This window comes from Oncorhynchus mykiss, chromosome 10 (genome assembly GCF_013265735.2).
Source record: "Oncorhynchus mykiss isolate Arlee chromosome 10, USDA_OmykA_1.1, whole genome shotgun sequence".
Classification (NCBI taxonomy): Eukaryota; Metazoa; Chordata; class Actinopteri; order Salmoniformes; family Salmonidae; genus Oncorhynchus; species Oncorhynchus mykiss.
Genome location: NC_048574.1, coordinates 41,029,472 through 41,046,306, shown reverse-complemented (window position 1 = coordinate 41,046,306; position 16,835 = coordinate 41,029,472). Strand labels below are relative to the sequence as shown.

At 43.8% G+C, this 16,835-nt stretch overlaps 1 protein-coding gene across 2 annotated transcripts in view; it reads right to left on the bottom strand.

Moving 5' to 3' along the window:
* Positions 1–16,576, bottom strand: part of LOC110533888 (roundabout homolog 1) — a 210,398-nt gene extending 193,822 nt beyond the window's left edge. For both annotated transcript variants that reach the window (XM_036990289.1, XM_036990290.1), the window contains exon 1: positions 16,315–16,576. The gene's annotated coding sequence lies outside the window, so the exon portion shown is untranslated. The remainder of the gene's footprint in view (positions 1–16,314) is intronic.
* Between the last annotated feature and the right edge of the window lie 259 nt (positions 16,577–16,835).

Sequence of the window (16,835 nt, the reverse complement as noted above, 5' to 3'; positions counted from 1 at the left end):
ATGGAAAGAACAAGAGAATAGGCACTACAGAGGATAGAAGAGGTAAACAGATGGGCTTTGCTCTGAAGCCGACCCAACAAACGCTACAGTGGCATTCTGACTGGGTCTGCCCACAGTATCTCTCTGATCCAAAGTACACACACTCTGACAGGAGACCAGATTAATACTATATTCCCACACACTGATAAACCAGTGCAGCTGATACATGTTCCCTCAGAGGAAATTTGGGGTGTGTGTGAGTTTGCGTGTGTGCACGCGCACCTGAGTGTGATTGTGTGCCTCAATGTAATTATGTGTGTCACCTAGCAGCGTACTTGTCTCATTTCACATATACTTTCAGACACACGTCCACACTGCAAGTCGACTTTCTTTCTGGCACCCTCCTGCTGCCCTGGCACAATCTCCTGTTTGATAAATCAATTTCACAGGCTGATTTGGAGGAAAACGAGGCATGGTCTCTCTCCTGCCAGCTCTGTCCAGACATCTAATTCCCCCCCCCCCCCCCCCTCTCTTCATCCTCCGTTTTTCTTGGGCACGGTGAGCCACAGTGTCATGGGCAGGCTGTGGAAGAGGAGTGGCCAGTTGGTTTTACCAATCAGCCATCTGTGGAACAAACTGCTATCTCCTGGTTCACATTCTCTCATGGAAGGCCAGATTCCTGGGATGCCTTGGCACCAGCTGACAGATTATCTGCACCACTCTGTCGCCCGCCTCCGCTCACTAAAATACACAGTAGCTGTTGCCAACACTAAGAACTTACCTAAACTTCTCAAGTGTTTCTGAGTGCAGGACCAAGAGAAGAGGGATGAGAAACAATGTGATGTTGAATGTCTATAATCACACTTTTACAGTTCTGTACCTACAAATGTTGCTGCTTGTTTGTGCCTCCTTGTACAGTAGCAAGTAGTCAATTTAGCTAGATAACTTGGTTTGTACTGTTTTCATCATTTGTAAGCTAGGCTACATGACCAGATGACGGAAGCTTACTTTAACGACTAGCAAACTACTTTTTGGTTCTCTTTTAAGGACATTAATTTCACAAATGTTTATAAATGAGCTGAACTCGCTCTGTTGAGAAATGGTCGCCAGAGTCAGAGATTATGCTACGGGACCGCTGATTGGAATATGTTATAAAACTCTGCCGTTAACATTGACAAACTAACCACCTCCGTCACAGACTTCATCAGCGACGTTATCCCCACAGTGAAGGTTCGCTGCTTCCCCATCGAAAGCCCTGGATGAACACCGAGGTTGGAGCTAAACTGAAGGACGGGGCTACAACACACAGCGCTATCGTAGACAACCCTGAGGCTACGGACGAGGACAGGAACAAGTACAATAAGTCCTGCTACGACCTCTGCACAGTCATCAAACGAGCAAAAGGACAATATAGGAGTAAAGTGGAATCATATTACACAGGCTCTGACGGTTGCCCCGTGCGGCAGAGGCTACAGTGCATTAAGGATTACAAAAGAATATCCAGCTGTGATCTGCCCAACGATGCCTCTCTACCAGACTAACACAAAGCATTTTATGCACACTTCGAAAAAAGTGACGGGTGTGAGGGCCGTCGCTGCCCCAGAGAACTAGGTGATCTCGCTCTCCGAGGCCAACGTGAGTAAGGTCTTTAATCAGGTCGACACCCACAAGGCCACAACCTCTCCTTGTCCCAGTCTGTAATCCCCACATGTTTTAAGATGACCACCATTCCTGTTCCTAAGAACTCTAAGGCTTCATGTCACAATGACTACCGCCCTATAGCACTCACTTCTGTAATCATGAAGTGCTTTGAGAGGCTGGTTACGGCACACATCAATTCCATCATCCCAGACACCCTAGACCCACTCCAATTTGCATACCGCCCCAACAGATCCATAGACGACGCAATCTCAATTGCACTTCACATGGCCCTCACCCATTTAGATAAGAGGAATACCTATGTGAGAACGCTGTTCAATGACTACAGCTCAGCGTTCAACGCCATTGTCCTCTCTTAGGAGGGGATAATGCTTAGAAGCCTGGGACTGAACACCTTCCCATCCACATCGACGGGGCTGCAGCGGAGCAGGACGAGAGCTTCCAAGTTCCTCGGTGTCCAAATCCCTCAGGACTTTTAAAAGGGTCCACTTGCACAGTCATTAAGAAGGCGTGTTGAAAAGGTTTGGCATGGGCCCTTAAATCCTCAAAAAAGTTATACAGATGTACAATTGCAAGCATCTTGACTGAGAGCATCACTGCTTGGTATGGCAATAGCACCGCCTTCGATTACATGGTGCAACAGAGGGTAGTGCGGACAGCCCAGTACATCACCAGGGTCTCTATATCAGGCGGTGTGAAAGGAAGGCCCGAAAAAATAGTTAAAGATTCCAGCCACCCAAGCCATGGACCGTTATCTTTTCTTCCGCACTGCAAGCGGTACCAGTTCATCAAGTCTGACACCAACAGGCTCCTGAACAGCTTCTATCCCCAAGCCATAAGACTGCTAAATAGCTACCTAAATAGCAAACAAAATGGCTTCATGGACTGAGGTGACCCTTGTATATTTCCACACTTACATAGCCCTAAATATTAATGCACACTGACACACAAACACACACATAAACACTCACTTCATCATTTGTTCACACATACATAATATGCACATGCATTTAAACTGACTCTACACATACCTACTCACATACAATCATCATATACGCTGCTGCTACTCTGTTTATCATACACACTACCGGTAGAATACCTACTCATTCAAGGGTTTTTCTTTATTTTTACTATTTTCTACCTTGTAGAATAATAGTGAAGACATCAACACTATGAAATAACCCATATGGAATCACGTAGTAACCAAAAAAGTGTTAAACAAATCAAAATATATTTTATATTTGAGATTTTTAAAATAGCCACCCTTTGCCTTGATTACAGCTTTGCACACTCTTGGCATTTTCTCAAACAGCTTCATGAGGTAGTCATCTGGAATGCATTTCAATTAACATTTGTGCCTTCTTAAAAGTTAATTTGTGAAATTTCTGTTCTTCTTAAAGCGTTTAAGCCAATCAGTTGTGTTGTGACGAGGTAGCCCTATTTGGTAAAAGAGTCCATATTATGACAAGAACAGCTCAAATAAGCAAAGAGAAGTGACAGTCCATCATTACTTTAAGACATGAAGGTCAGTCAATACGGAACATTTCAAGAACTTTGAAAGTTTCTTCAAGTGCATTCTCAAAACCCATCAGGCGCTATGATGAAACTGCCTCTCATGAGGACCCTCACAGGAATGGAAGACCTAGAGTTACTGCTGCTGTAGAGGATATGTTTATTAGAGTTACCAGCCTCAGAAATTGCAGCTCAAATAGAGTTTAAGTAACAGACACATGTCAACATCAACTGTTCAGAGGAGACTGCATGAATCAGGCCTTCATGGTCAAATTGCTTCAAAGAAACCACTATTAAAGGACACCAATAATAAGAAGAGACTTGCTTGGGCCAAGAAACCCGAGTAACGGACATTAGACTGGTGGAAATCTGTCCTTTGGTCTGATGAGTCCAAATTTGAGACTTTTGGTTCCAACCACCATGTTATTGTGAGATGCAGTGTGGGTGAACGGATGATCTCCGGATGTGTATTTCCCACCGTAAAGCACGGAGGAGGAGGTGTGATGGTGTGGGGGTGCTTTGCAGGTGACACTGTCTGTGATTTATTTAGAATTCAAGGCACACTTAACCAGCATGACTACCACAGCATTCTGCAGCGATACTCCTTCCCATCTGGTTTGCACTTAGTGGGACTATCATTTGTTTTTCAACAGGACAATGACCCAACACACCTCCAGGCTATATAAGGGCTATTTGACCAAGAAAGAGAGTGATGGAGTGCTACATCGGATGACCTGGCCTCCACCATCCCCTGACCTCAACCAAATTGAGATGGTTTGGGATGAGTCAGACCGCAGAGTGAAGGAAAAGCAGCCAATAAGTGCTCAGCATATGTGGGAACTCCTTCAAGACTGTTGGAAAAGCATTCGAGGTGAAGCTGGTTGAGAGAATGCCAAGTGTGTGCAAAGCTGTCATCGAGGCAAAGGGCGGCTATTTGAGGAATCTCAAATATAAAATATATTTTGATTTGTTTTACACTTTTTTGATTCCATATGTGTTCTTTCATAGTTTTGATATCTTCACTATTCTTCTACAATGTAGGTAATAGTAAAAAATAAAGAAAAACCTTTGAATGAGTAGGTGTTCTAAAACTTTTGACCGGTAGTGTATCCTGATTCCTAGTCACCTTACTCCTATCCCTGCACATCCCTGTACATTGTAAATATTGTAGTAAGATTGGAAATGACTGACCCTGTATATAGGATGCTTCCTTACTTTCATGTGTTTTTCTTAATTCTTATTTTTATTTCTCATGTGTTTGTTTTTCTATCTTATGTTATTTTTTTGTATTACATTGTTATTGATTACTGTATTGTTGGGTTTAGAGGTTTCAAGAAAGGCATTTGAATGTACTTGTGCATGTGACATTAAAACTTGAAATGTGGATACTTCTGTCAATCTCACTATCTGTCAATCTCACTGGGAAGATATACAGTAGTAGTGTATACTATGTTGCAAGTTCGCTAGCAAAAATGCGAGCCAGACCTAGTTGATACAATGCTGCAAGTTCGTTAGCAGGAGTTCACGCTCAAGACAGTAGATAGATGATTGAAAGACAACTTGATGTTTCTGGATGATTATAATGGTCATTTCATTTTGTGTTCATGGTCATTACACCTCTAATAATTCCCGTTCCAGCCCTGATTTTAGGGCAGAAAGCCTCAATGCCTTTAGATCACCCTAAATGAAGAAGAAAAAAAAAACGCTTCTCTGACTCGTCTGAGTTCTCTCTCTGTTGTAGACTGTAGACCTCACAGGCAAGACAATGTTATGTCTCTTTTAAATGAGGAGAGTGGAAAAAGAGGTCCACCAACACTGGAATTCGAGAGAAAATAACATTTATAATTTGGTAGCAACAGGCTAACAGTAGGGGTAAAGACATGGCTAACGAGATAAAAAAAATATATATAGATCATATTGCCTCTGTAATATGTGGGCTGGGTAGTAGCCTAGCGGTTAAGAGGTTGGGCCATTAACCGAAAGGTTTACTAAGTGAAATCTGTTGATGTGCCCTTGAGCAAGGCACTTAAGCCCAATTGCTCATGTAACTTGCACTGGATAAGCGTGTCTGCTAAATTGCCACGACCAAGAAATAAGTCAAACGTATGCATATTTCTAACTCTAATTAAACACTTTAAATTGGAAAACTGAAGTATGAAGAGAGAAAGAGGAGCTGATGAGACAGCCGCTTTCATAGTGCAGTAATCTGTAGTCAGCACTCTGGGTCCTCAGTAAACTGCAGTAATTAGTGTTGTATACTGGAGCACCTGGATGCTGCAGACAGACAGCAGGACTACAGCCTGGGTTGGATATGCTGTAGTTCTACAACACACTCAGGCTGAGGCCATGCACAGTTCCACTGTTAAAACACATAGGCAGCCAATAGAGCAGGTGTTACACATAATATATATGCTTGAAGATGGAGGAGTGTGAGAAGAGATAGCAAAGTGTGACATAACAGTGCATGTGCTGACATGCTGAGATAGTGATGTTTCTACAGTATGGTGATGTGGACTGTGGTTTATGGTGGGAGCCAGTGATATATGTGATGGGGAGATATAGAGGAGTGCTGTGTTAGACGGCACAGTGAGACATGCAGGTGTGTATCTCACTGTGGAGACAGGTAAGGATTAAATCAACCTTTCTTAAGGATTCCTGTTAATGGTGGGTCGCGACGTGTCAGTGTAAATGGTTAATTGTTTAATTAATTATTACAATTGATTTGGCCAAGTGCATCTGCGCGCTCTTTTCAGTGTGCTTTCTGCTTAAGCAGCGGTCTCTGCTCAGTTTGGCAGCTGCGCGAGTGGGAGAGGGAGATGCCTGTGTGCTTCGCGGTTTACCGGATCTTTTTTTCTGCAGTTTTCTTGAAGATCACCGCTGTCGTTCAGAAAGCAGATGATGCGCTGTCTGCCACTGACTTGTCATTCTCACCCGCTATCACTCACCGTTGTCATCAAATGGATTCGTGCTAGCAACAAGTTCTGACTGAGATCAATTGTCACGAAACGAAAAATATACAGCGATGAGTTTCTCTCTCTTTCATACAAACTTATAACGAGGAGCGCCCACACTGTGTTTTGTGCGGTGAAGAGTTTAGTAATGAGTCTCGCATAACGAACAAATTAACACGTCCTGACCAAACATCCACAGCATGATGGTAAACCCAGGAAGTTCTTTCATAACAGGGCAGAATGCTTCAGGAAACAGTGATTTGACAGTGGGAAAGTAAGTCAGCTAGCAAGGCATTGTTGTCATTTTATAAGAGAAATAAGCAGAAATAAGGGAGTACTAACTAACTCTCATAGTAGATGTGAGTTTTTCAAACAATCCCCTGGCCTTGTACACAGCTAGCAAAGTAGCTACTGATGTGCAGCCTTAAGTAACAATACAGATGAAGATGAAAAATGATCAGGCCCACTGTACATCTCACTGTAGAAATTATCAGGCCTACTGTACATCTTACTGTAGAAATGATCAGGCCCACTGTACATCTCACTGTAGAACTTATCAGGCCCACTGTACATCTCACTGTAGAAATTATCAGGCCCACTGTACATCTCACTGTAGAAATTATCAGGCCCACTGTACATCTTACTGTAGAAATGATCAGGCCCACTGTACATCTCACTGTGGAAATGATCAGGCCCACTGTACATCTTACTGTAGAAATGATCAGGCCCACTGTACATCTTACTGTAGAAATGATCAGGCCCACTGTACATCTTACTGTAGAAATTCATGTTGAAAACTATGTAAGTGTTTTAATGGGGGAAAATAAACATGAATAGATATTTATATGGATATGTAATTTATTTATTTAATTTATTTAATGTCATTGTTAATTGTTTTTTTGTTGTCTATATTGCATTTGTTTTAGGCATGAGGGCAATGAAATCTACCGATATTTATGTATAGTTGCATATTTTCCTAAGCTTGGGTCCCAGGAAAACACAGAATGCTCATTTGGGTCCCAGGCTGAAAAAGTTGAAGAACTCCTGGATTAAATGGCTCAGACTGACGGTGCATTATCTCCGCCTCATTACCATAATTGAATGAACCTGCCACCGCTGCCACCTGAATCATGGAGAGCCTGTGCACTACACAAACACAGACACAACACATATGCACACCACAAAGGCCAACGCCCACACACATACAGGCACACAAAACAGATAAGATGTCTGCACATGGCAAGACCCTGTCTATGAGGATATCTATCTTGCATGTACATGTCTTGCAAGATCTCACAGGGTTCACATGCAGAGTCCCACACCAGGTTTCAAGTACTGTATATTACATTTACATGTTAGTCATTTAGCAGACACTCTTATCCAGGAGCACTGTCTTGCTGTTTCATCAATGTAGCTACTGGGTCCTCATGCTGCAATCTTGGTTTAGGTGTTCGACACCCACCTCCTGCTCTGTAAGCCATTCATAGGCATGACATTGTAATGGAGAGAGAGCTGCAGATTGAGTAAAACGGGATGCTGATTATCCTTCCCCCTACCAGTCCTGTGACAGGGGGAAGCATTCCCTCTTACCCCCTAACAGATTGCCAATATCAGAGAGCAGGAACCGTCACTACACCACAGCAGACAGATCACATGTAGGCACTGGGGTGTGAAGCAGGGAAGAGAATCAGCTTTTTCACTCCAGTGCCCTCACTGTTCCCCCTCTCTATCCCTGGCTCTATCCACAGCAGAGACGGATACATCCCAGCACTCTGATATGGTAGAGGGATCAGCAATCATAAGGTCAGGGGCCAGGAAATCAAGGATTTAGTCTGAACAAAACCATATGAACTTTAGGAGATACATGGAAGTGACACCCAGCAGAGCATGGCAGCGCATTCAAACACCTGCAACATCAGCAGATAATGGCTGCAGGCAAAAGTGCTCTACCACCACCAGCCAATGGTAAAGTAGAGACCCGCCTAATGATATTTACCACACAAACCACACCGATCTGTCTGGCATGAATTACTAAATCTCTTTTCACATGGAAACCATCTTTCATCAAATAATCACGTTGAAATACATTGATGGAAGGAGATGGTAAACCAGGTCAGCACACATGAGAACAAATATGTTTTCCTCACACATCTCAGAGAGGTAGAGTGGTACAGTGCCTTGCGAAAGTATTCGGCCCCCTTGAACTTTGCGACCTTTTGCCACATTTCAGGCTTCAAACATAAAGATATAAAACTGTATTTTTTGTGAAGAATCAACAACAATTGGGACACAATCATGAAGTGGAACGACATTTATTGGATATTTCAAACTTTTTTAACAAATCAAAAACTGAAAAATTGGGCGTGCAAAATTATTCAGCCCCCTTAAATTAATACTTTGTAGCGCCACCTTTTGCTGCGATTACAGCTGTAAGTCGCTTGGGGTATGTCTCTATCAGTTTTGCACATCGAGAGACTGAAATTTCTTCCCATTCCTCCTTGCAAAACAGCTCGAGCTCAGTGAGGTTGGATGGAGAGCATTTGTGAACAGCAGTTTTCAGTTCTTTCCACAGATTCTCGATTGGATTCAGGTCTAGACTTTGACTTGGCCATTCTAACACCTGGATGGGTTTATTTTTGAACCATTCCATTGTAGATTTTGCTTTATGTTTTGGATCATTGTCTTGTTGGAAGACAAATCCCCGTCCCAGTCTCAGGTCTTTTGCAGACTCCATCAGGTTTTCTTCCAGAATGGTCCTGTATTTGGCTCCATACATCTTCCCATCAATTTTAACCATCTTCCCTGTCCCTGCTGAAGAAAAGCAGGCCCAAACCATGATGCTGCCACCACCATGTTTGACAGTGAGGATGGTGTGTTCAGCTGTGTTGCTTTTACGCCAAACATAACGTTTTGCATTGTTGCCAAAAAATTCCATTTTGGTTTCATCTGACCAGAGCACCTTCTTCCACATGTTTGGTGTGTCTCCCAGGTGGCTTGTGGCAAACTTTAAACGACACTTTTTATGGATATCTTTAAGAAATGGCTTTCTTCTTGCCACTCATCCATAAAGGCCAGATTTGTGCAATATACGACTGATTGTTGTCCTATGGACAGAGTCTCCCACCTCAGCTGTCGATCTCTGCAATTCATCCAGAGTGATCATGGGCCTCTTGGCTGCATCTCTGATCAGTCTTCTCCTTGTATGAGCTGAAAGTTTAGAGGGACGGCCAGGTCTTGGTAGATTTGCAGTGGTCTGATACTCCTTCCATTTCAATATTATCGCTTGCACAGTGCTCCTTGGGATGTTTAAAGCTTGGGAAATCTTTTTGTATCCAAATCAGGCTTTAAACTTCTTCACAACAGTATCTCGGACCTGCCTGGTGTGTTCCTTGTTCTTCATGATGCTCTCTGCGCTTTTAACGGACCTCTGAGACTATCACAGTGCAGGTGCATTTAAACGGAGACTTGATTACACACAGGTGGATTGTATTTATCATCATTAGTCATTTAGGTCAACATTGGATCATTCAGAGATCCTCACTGAACTTCTGGAGAGAGTTTGCTGCACTGAAAGTAAAGGGGCTGAATAATTTTGCACGCCCAATTTTTCAGTTTTTGATTTGTTAAAAAAGTTTGAAATATCCAATAAATGTCGTTCCACTTCATGATTGTGTCCCACTTGTTGTTGATTCTTCACAAAAAAATACAGTTTTATATCTTTATGTTTGAAGCCTGAAATGTGGCAAAAGGTCGCAAAGTTCAAGGGGGCCAAATACTTTCGCAAGGCACTGTATGTGATGGCTGATCAGCAGGTGCCAGGGAGCGAAGAAGAGCAGGGGGTGAGTACAGGAAGTGTGTGTCACTGGTTATTTCCTTCTCAAGATTTGGAGACCAAATCAATGAGCCCAGCAGTAGGTCTCCTAGGACACTGAACAGTGCTATTGAATCCCACCCTCAGAGCAGAGGAGGACATATACCACACACACACACACAGACACATACCACACCACACACACAAACACAACCCACACACACAAACACACACACAAACACAACACACACACACACCACACAAACACACCACACACATGCACACCACACACACACACAAACCACACCCACACACACACACACAACCAGGACATAGGGTTGAGAGGAGTCTGAACCTGGAAGCGGGTGGATGAGGTGACAGAGGTACTGCAAACTCAAAGTGGGATGAATCAGGCTCTACCAGTGGCAGACCCCATCACACTAGAGTAAGCTTTAGATCCACCTGGGAAATACCTCATATCCAGACTGTGTCAGTGAGGAATGAGCCTGTCTGTAAGGAGACAGACAGGGAGACAGATGCAGCCACGCGCCACAGCCAGTCAGCCATTCTTATGACACTGCATTACAGGGGCTAACAGAGCGAGACAGAAAGTATTAAAACTATCGGAGAGGTAGAGGGATGCTGGAGGCCTGACGGAGAGTATGATGGACAGTCATAAGGCTGGGTAGGGTAGGGTTAGTGAGAAGGTCTGTCGTCAGGGCTTACAGATGATGATCTGTCAGACTGGCCTGCAGGCCGCTGACCTCTGACCTCTTAGCTGATCCTGTTATGTCTGTGGATAGATGCTGGAACACAAAATAACATAACACACCATTAGCTACACGCACAGGTTTTAAGACGGTTCTCACTCATCAGCCACACACAACATACACATCTCCCTCTCAGTTCACCGAACATTAATGCATAACCATCTCCTAATGGGGGGGAGGTGTTCCTAATGTTTGGTACACTCAGTGTATGTAAAAAATAAATAATAGTGTTGTTGTTACAGATAAAATGCGGACACATTGCCTGAGATGTGAGAGCACATCTGGAGACGTGTTGTACTCTTGTATCCATCTACCAAATCCTGGTTTCCATGGTAATCGAAGCAGTACACTGTCTGTAAATCAGAATGAATGTGATTGTGAGCTAGAGAGTGAGACCCCGGGTGCTCTTTGCCACAGAGAGCTGCCCTGCAGTATGTGCTCTGGGCTGGGCTTGCCAGGGGCTCTAGGAATAAGCCTTATCCAAGTGAAAGTCCATTTATCATTGCAGCCAATGCCAGCAGTGCAGAGAGTGTCTCTCTGCTGTGAAATTAAAGAAGGGGATGGTTTGGAGAAACGGCTGCTTAAATGGAAATTCAATAAAAAGACACTCAATCAACAAGGGTAAAAATAAAAGGTGCAGCTGTCGTTATTCGACATTAAGGGGAAAATGACTTGCCAAGTAGCCACCCATTACAACAATGGCCTAGACAATGATAAGGTGGCATCTCGGCAATGGGGGTGCGCCACTATCGATTCCCCCTAGGTGACCCGGGAGCAGAGGCCATGAATTACAACTCACTTCTTATGGCAATAAAGGAGGACAAAGTCCATCCATTGGACATGGGTCATTACCCAAAACATCCATCCCCTGGAACATGTGTACAAACTGAGTGGTCAGAAGCACAGAAGAGCAACCAGCAGATAGAGCCAATTGATTGAAAGGACAGAGAGGTTGATCATTAAAATCAAACCAAAACCATCCTTCATTCCCTTTGTCTCTCTTCTCTATTTTTGCTTTGTTTCTCTCTCTGTATCCATCTTCCTACAGTCGTTATTTCACACCGTATGCCTGTCTTCTTATTGGCCCTAACCTTATCTACCCATCTTTCCTTTTTTCTTTCTCTCAGCATTTCAAATGTTTTTTTTTATCTTTGTCTCTATCAGTCTATTTTCTACCCTTCTTTCCTCCTCTTTGTCTTCTTCCCTCTAGTCACACAGCAAATACAGACAGAGACAATCCTAGAAACAGGCTGAAGTCTGTGTCAGCTATTCTTTAATTACAGCCGACAGCCCCCTGACAAAAACCATTTGCACCCTTTTGTCTTGATACTAAATGTTGACGCCTGACAACTTCTGAGCCTTAGAAGGACTTGTTTTCCAAGGCAAACTAACTTTACACCCACAGTGAAACAAACACCTTTTTCCCTAAATAACTACTCATAAATATTCATCTGTGTCTCTTCTTTACTTAAGCTGAGATATGGCACACAGCCAGACTGAATAAGCAAGCAGCCTCTCCACACCTTTTATAATGTGAAAGGCGTTTTGCTTCTGAAAAGTGAGAAATTCAATAACACTGGAATGACGTGGCGTAGCAACAGTCCCTCAGAGAGAAGACACATCTCTCCAGGGAAATATGGACGCTCTGCTTAGAATACGCTGGAGGGATCAAGAGAGAAAGACACACTTACACATACACACTCAACAAATACACACCTGGCCTCTCCCAGTCTTGAATTACAAAAGACATTTACACAAACACAAAAATAATAATACGCAAAATAAGTGCACATTACTCTCTAGGTTGACTTTTTCATCCATGGTTTTAGACATTTCAGTTCCTCTGTTGGTGAGTCGATCCATCTGGATGTCTCTCTCTCCGTCATTTTTAACCTCCATCTTCTTGATTTTGTGCTTTTACGCATCATTCCAGGTGATAGGCCAGTGGCTGTCCATCTCTGAGACAGACAGGTAGACAGGAACAACCAACAGTGAAAACGAGCATGAGGTGAAAACCTCTCCCAGACTTGTCAGTCAGTCAATAGTGTAATTAAATGACCGGTCCCTGCCTCTGTCAACTCCGTCTTTGTAATCATTACACAGCCAAGACACCCCCAGCTACAAACAAATTGTATTGTCTCCATCAATAATGCATACCAACACTTTATTGAAATCCAATGCAGTTCCATATTTACATGGCTGGACAAGTCTGTGATTTGGATGAGTGATTTGTTCGGCCATAACAGGCAATAGGAGGAGGTAGAAGATAATATGAAGTGGGCAGGGCACACCATGCTTTATTTTTTTGAATATTTTTTTTACCTGTTTTTCTCCCCAATTTCGTGGTATCCAATTGGTAGTTATAGTCTTGTCCCATCGCTGCAACTCCAGTACGGACTCGGTAGAGGTGAAGGTCGAGAGTCATGCATCCTCCGAAACATGACCCTGCTAAGCCGCACTGCTTCTTGACACACTGCTCGCTTAACCAGGAAGCCAGCCACACCAATGTGCTGGAGGAAACACCGTACAACTGGCGACCGTGTTAGCACGCACGCGCCCGGCCCACCACAGGAGTCGATAGTGCACGATGGGACAAGGACATCCCGGCCGGTCAAACCCTCCCCTAACCCGGACTGCGCTGGGCCAATTGTGTGTAGCTTCATGGGTCAACCGGTCGCGGCAAGCTGCGACACAGCCCGGGATTGAATCCGGATCTGTAGTGACGCCTCAAGCACTGCAGTGCCTTAGACCACTGACCACCCGGGAGGCTACACTATGTTTTATTTATAGAGGAAATCAAATGAAGATGTATTCCCAAAGGGGGGTACAAGGGGTGAATTGTGTTTCATTTTAATTTGCTTTTTTTTTTATTGAATAAACTTGACAGGGTGAATAACCAGAACAATCCCAATGTGTGTGTGTGTGTGTGTGTGTGTGTGTGTGTGTGTGTGTGTGTGTGTGTGTGTGTGTGTGTGTGTGTGTGTGTCTGTTGCACACATCACCTGGTAGCTACTGAGGTGAGACAGGTGGTTTCCCCAACAGCAGACATACATAAACATTCTGTTGTCAGAGGAGCCTGGTTTGATGTTGATGATCATGTGTTTTCTTGTCTTCTGAATAAGACAGATATTGTTGTTGTGGGAGACCAGAGGGAGGGGCTGGTACTGGAGGTGGGCTGCTCATTCCATTGTTACATGGAGCAGCCTTATCTGACAAGCTCCTTAAGTAGCAGCACCTCATATCACACTTGGACAGTCTGGAATACAGATGCAGGTTGGGGGCGTTGATATTTGGCCGTCTCTGCCACGTACATAGACTTACATAAACATTCAGATTGCAGGCCTGTCTAAGAGAAGAGCAAAACAAGTGTCTAGGTACTGCTCTGTTTCAGCCATCATGGGCAGTCTAGCTGTGTGGAGGAGAAGGTACTGCTCTTTCAGCTGTTAAGGGCAGCCTAGCTGTGTGGAAGAGAAGGTACTGCTCTGTTTCAGCCCTTTTAGGCACCCTAGCTGTGTGGATGAGAAGGTACTGCTCTGTTTCAGCCCTTTTAGGCAGGCTAGCTGTATGGAGGAGAAGGTACTGCTCTGTTTCAGCCGTTATGGGCAGCCTAGCTGTGTGGAGGAGAAGGTACTGCTCTGTTTCAGCCGTTATGGGCAGCCTAGCTGTGTGGTGGAGAAGGTACTGCTCTGTTTCAGCCGTTATGGGCAGCCTAGCTGTGTGGAGGAGAAGGTACTGCTCTGTTTCAGCGGTTATGGGCAGCCTATCTGTGTGGAGGAGAAGGTACTGCTCTGTTTCAGCCGTTATGGGCAGCTTAGCTGTGTGGAGGAGAAGGTACTGCTCTGTTTCAGCCGTTATGGGCAGCCTAGCTGTGTGGTGGAGAAGGTACTGCTCTGTTTCAGCCGTTATGGGCAGCCTAGCTGTGTGGAGGAGAAGGTACTGCTTTGTTTCAGCCGTTATGGGCAGCCTAGCTGTGTGGAGGAGAAGGTACTGCTCTGTTTCAGCCATTATGGGCAGCCTAGCTGTGTGGAGGAGAAGGTACTGCTCTGTTTCAGCCGTTATGGGCAGCCTAGCTGTGTGGAGGAGAAGGTACTGCTCTGTTTCAGCCATTATGCGCAGCCTAGCTGTGTGGAGGAGAAGGTACTGCTCTGTTTCAGCCGTTATGGGCAGCCTAGCTGTGTGGTGGAGAAAGTAATTTTTGTTTCCTTAAGTGTCCTTGTATCAATGACCTTTGAAATGTTTGAATCCCTCATGATGTAATGTTATTTGTATTCAAATCAATTATTTAATGTGTGTGTGTGTGTGTGTGTGTGTGTGTGTGTGTGTGTGTGTGTGTGTGTGTGTGTGTGTGTGTGTGTGTGTGTGTGTGTGTGTGTGTGTGTGTGTGTGTGTGTGTGTGTGTGTGTGTGTGTGTGTGTGTGTGTGTGTGCCCTGTTCCACTGCAGACTGCGAGAGGCAAAGGCAGGGCTTCAATGTGATTTTGCAAAGAAACTCTATAATCACAGAGAATTAAAAGGCCAAGGATAAAGGGACAAGCCCAGAATGTGAATGAAGGAGAAGTTCAAGAGACATCAGGTTTAACACTATCCAGTGTGATACATGTACTCCTCACTGATATTGTAGCCATTCTTTCCATTATATGATTGTGTGCCAAGGGTGACCAATGACTCAACGGAATCAATGACAATGAGATTATTACACTCTACAGACACTCAATTATATGTTTCACTACTATAGTAGCATTAATTATCTGCATCGCGAGTGAAGCCATCACCGCCTTCTGGAACCTGCTGTTCTACCTTTCAGCACCACAATGAATGGACAGCTCCTGCCGTAAACGGCTGAATCAACTCAGGAACTTTCTTTTGAAATGTAGGATATTACACCAGTGGGAAATATACAACAAATAAGAAAGTCTGGACGGTCAAGTAAATTGTACAATAACTGCTTAGACTTCTTTATTGTGGTTTTGCGAGGAAAAATCTGTCGTAGGCTATAGCCCACCTTTCCGACACATGGCTAAATTGACCCATGAAATAGCACAGTGAGAAGCATGGGCTGGTACTGGGATAATCAGTGTGTTATATAATATATCTTAAAAAGCAATACAACGATAATTACTTTGTTCTCGAAAGAACTGTTAACTCTGTAATTCAGTGTTGGTTGCAAAACCAAACCGTATGGATTAGCCTACCTGACAAATTCAGGGTAGCCTATAGATTACACAGCCACACAACGTCAATGGCAAATCAATAAACTCTCATAAATAATTTTTTAGACAACGAAAATATGACCTACTTTCTTTTTCGGATTCATTGTATTAGACGAACTGGGTGTATCCAAAGTACTCATGTCAATGCTCACACATGTAGACTATCACTAACACTCTCAGTCCCCCTTCTCTCGTTCACACACACTACTCAGATCAAAGTTTATCAACAGGTTGAGTCATTCTCTATCAAAATTGATAGCCTAATAATTTTGTCTCTACAACTACAACACCATTATTAGACAGAATTGATATAAACTTTTTAGACCGCGCCACAGCCTATCACCTTGTCAAAATATTTGGCAATTAACGTTGTCAATTAACTTCTGCAGCTTCTGAAAGTGGTTGAAGAATTCAAGAACTCACCCTCTTTTCGTCGTTATTCGTCTTTGTTTAGTTGTTCAATGCTTGTTTGATTTACTATTGGTCCCTCCTTTCTGTGAAACGTTTGCAAATGTATATTTTTCCGGTTAAATGTCCTTGCATAGGCACCAAAAAGAGAGGAAATGATGAAAAGAAGAGAAAAGGCGTTCAGGTGTGAGATAAATCAACAAGAAGGCGCCCAAGCCTGAGCACCGAGAAAGGTCCCCGGGAGTAAAAACCTAATCCCGTTCTACCTGGGAATGCAGAGCCGCTATCAGATGGACTATAATGCGAGCTACGAGTGGCAGCGCATACAAATCACCACGCGCACCTTCTCCTGCAGTGACCTGCCGATTTCCTCAGGGTCCTAAGGCTGCGCTAAGGCAATTTGCTCACAGATAGGCTACTTGATTCACACACAGCTACAGTATGATACTGAGAATATTTTGTGATATATCGTAGACTGGGCTGGGCACATGTTTGTTATCGATATCATGATAATGATAATAGATGTGTTGTTATAC